The sequence below is a fragment of the Arachis ipaensis genome, chromosome B9 (genome assembly GCF_059453495.1).
Source record: "Arachis ipaensis isolate K30076 ecotype BB chromosome B9, ASM5945349v1, whole genome shotgun sequence".
Lineage (NCBI taxonomy): Eukaryota > Viridiplantae > Streptophyta > Magnoliopsida > Fabales > Fabaceae > Arachis > Arachis ipaensis.
Window position 1 is genome coordinate 94,032,890 of NC_142444.1, and position 3,214 is coordinate 94,036,103.

At 41.2% G+C, this 3,214-nt stretch overlaps 1 non-coding gene across 1 annotated transcript; it reads left to right on the top strand.

The window, feature by feature from the left end:
- The first annotated feature begins 1,784 nt into the window (after positions 1–1,784).
- LOC148545502 (small nucleolar RNA R71) lies at positions 1,785–1,888 on the top strand. The gene has a single exon (XR_015900742.1). It is a non-coding gene; the product is annotated as a small nucleolar RNA R71 (small nucleolar RNA).
- Positions 1,889–3,214: the final 1,326 nt, after the last annotated feature.

Here is a 3,214-nt window from a genome sequence, read left to right on the forward strand (position 1 = left end):
GCATGGTTGTTTCAGCAGCCTTGATGTCACTAACTTCTATGTCCTTGGTGAATTCCTCCTCTGCCACTTCCTTTGTTGTTTCCTCAAAGGTTTCTTGTACTGCAATGTCCACTACATCCACCCTCATGCATTCCCTTAGTGATTCTGATGGATAGCTCATTGCCTTGAATACGTTAAACACCAATTTCTCATCATGTAGTCTAAGAGTGAGTTCACCCTTTTGTACATCTATGATGGCTCCAGCAGTAGCCAGGAATGGTCTTCCCAGAATTATTGAAGCTTTGGCTTCTTCCTCCATATCTAACACCACAAAATTAGCAGGAAATATAAAATCCCCCACTTTCACCAACAAATCCTCAACTATCCCATGAGGGAATTTAAAAGTTCGATCTGCCAATTGGAGGGCCATTCTTGTTGGTTTGGCTTCCTCAATCTTCATTCTTCTCATCATTGTTAGAGACATCAAATTGATACTGGCCCCTAAGTCACACAAGGCCTTCTCCACCATGACTTCTCCTATGATGCAGGGGATTTGGAAACTGCCTGGATCCTTCAATTTCTGAGGCAATTTGTGCTGAATGATGGCACTGCATTCTTCAGTTAACAACACAGTTTCCTCATTTCTCCAGCTTCTCTTCTTGGTCATTAATTCTTTTAAGAATTTTGCATAGAGTGGCATTTGCTCTATTGCCTCAGCAAACGGAATGTTGATTTGAAGCTTCTTGAAAATCTCCAAGAACCTGGAGAATTGACCATCCTTTTCACTTTTCATCAAACGTTGAGGATATGGTGCTTTAGGTGTATAAGGCTTCATGACCTCTTTTTCTTTTTCTTTTGTTGCGGACGGTGTAAAAGATTGTCCTTGTTCCTTGTCTCTCACATGTTCCTTTGCTTCATCCTCTGTGGTTTCCTTTGAGATCTCCTTTAGATTCTTTCCACTTCTGAGGGTTATGGCCTTACATTCTTCCCTTGCAATAGCCTTGGCAGCATGAGAAACGCTTGTCCCAGGGGTTTGCTTAGACAAATACAAAATTTGATTTTCTAGCTTCTGGATGGCAGCTCCTTGGTTTTGCAGGTTAGAATTTACTTCTTCCTTAAAAGCTTTCAATTCGGTTATGTCTTGACTCATGGTTGCAAGCATTCCTTCTATCCGGTTTAATTGATCTTGAAATTGTTGGTTCGGATTAGGTTGGGTAGGTTGATTATTTTGGCCATGATATGATGGTTGTGCGTAAGTGTTTTGTATGGCTTGGTATGATCTTTGGTTGGAATTTTGGTATGTGGAATTGTTATGTTGGTTGTGGTTGTAAGGTTTGTGGTTTTGTGGTTGGGTTTGTTGGTTCCCCCACCCAAAGTTTGGGTGGTTTTTCCATCCTGGGTTGTAAGTGTTGGAATGTGGATCATATGATTGCCTTTGTTGGTTTCCCACATAGTTGGCCTCTTCCCAATCACCTCCTTCAATGCTTACTTCCTCTTGATCTTGTGTGTGTATTGCAGCCACTTGCTTTGTTTCTAATTGCCTGGTAAGCTCTGCTAGTTGCTTGGCAAACACCTTGTTTTGGGCTAAAATTGTATCAACATGGTTCAGCTCCATGACTCCCTTAGTGTTGTGTCTCTCTGAAGCATAGTAGTACTCATTCTCAGCCACTGTCTCGATCACTTCAATGGCTTCTTCCACAGTCTTTTTCCTGTTCAATGAACCTCCTGATGAATGGTCTACAGCCTTCCTTGATTCATAAGAAAGTCCATCATAGAAAATATGCAATTGCACCCAGTCATGGAACATGTCTGGTGGGCATTTCCTTGTCAAATCCTTGAACCTCTCCCATGCCTCGTAGAGAGTTTCACCATCTTGTTGTCTAAAAGTCTGAACCTCAGATCGAAGCCTATTGACCTTTTCTGGGGGGTAGAAACGTGCCAGAAACATGCTTTCCACCTCATCCCAGGTTGTTAGGCTCCCCCTTGGGAATGATTCCAGCCACTTAGCTGCCTTGTCCCTAAGTGAAAATGGGAACAAAAGCAGTTTATAGGCATCTTCCTGGACTCCATTGGACTTCACAGTGTCGCAAATTCTCAGGAATTTTGTGAGATGTTGGTTTGGATCTTCATTAGCACTCCCACCAAATGAACAATGATTCTCCACAAGTGATATTAGCTGTGGTTTGAGTTCAAAATTGTTGGCCTGAATGGGTGGTTTCTGAATGCTGCTACCACAATTCCCAGAGGTTGGGTTTATGTATGAACTAAGAACCCTCCTCTCAGGAATGGCATTGTTTCCATCAGCTCTCTCATGGTTGTGTACTTCTCTATCCATGTTGAGATCTAAAGCTTCCTCAAAATTGTCCTCAGATTCTCCTTCAGATTCTTCTTCTCCCAGTACTCTCTTCCCTCTTGCTTCCCTTCTAAGTCTATGAAGGGTCCTCTCTGGTTCGGTATATGGAGGAGTTGATGTCTCTCCTCTCCTACCTGTCATACAAGAACACAGCACAGGCAATAAACAAGTGAAATACTCTTGGTTAATGGAAGAGTATGGTTAGAGCAGTTGAGGAATTAATTCAAACAGTTAGTGAGTCAGTGAGTTAGTTGCTTGAATTTAAAGGCAATAAGAAAGAAAGCATGTAACAGAGTGCAGAAATTAAAATTCAACAAGTAACTTGAACTGAATTAACAAAGCAAGAAAAATGCTCAATCTAGTTAACTTCCAATTTGAGAATTGTCAATCGAAAACCAATCCCCGGCAACGGCGCCATAAACTTGATGCGCATAAACTAGTTATGCTACGATTTAGGAAATTGCACGATCAGCAAAATTCCTTCCGGCAAGTGCACCAGTTATCGTCAAGTAAAAACTCACAATAGAGTGAGGTCGAATCCCACAAGGATTGGTTGAGTGAGCAATTCGGATTAGAAGTATGTTCTAGTTGAGCGGAATCAAGATTTAGATGAGAATTGCGGAATGTAAAATTGGCGGGAAATGTAAATGACAAGAAATTTAAATGGCGGAATCTTAAATTGCATGAATTAAAGAGCAGAAGCTAAATTGCTGAAATTAAAAGGGAATGGGGGTGATTGCATGAATTGAGTTGTAGAATGTAAAGAGAAAGTGGAAATCAGAAATGGGGAATTCATTGGGTTATAGGAGATATTGAGATCTCCGAATCAAAACATGTTTATCTCTTCCTCAACCAATGCGTTCATTGAATTTTGCTTGGCAA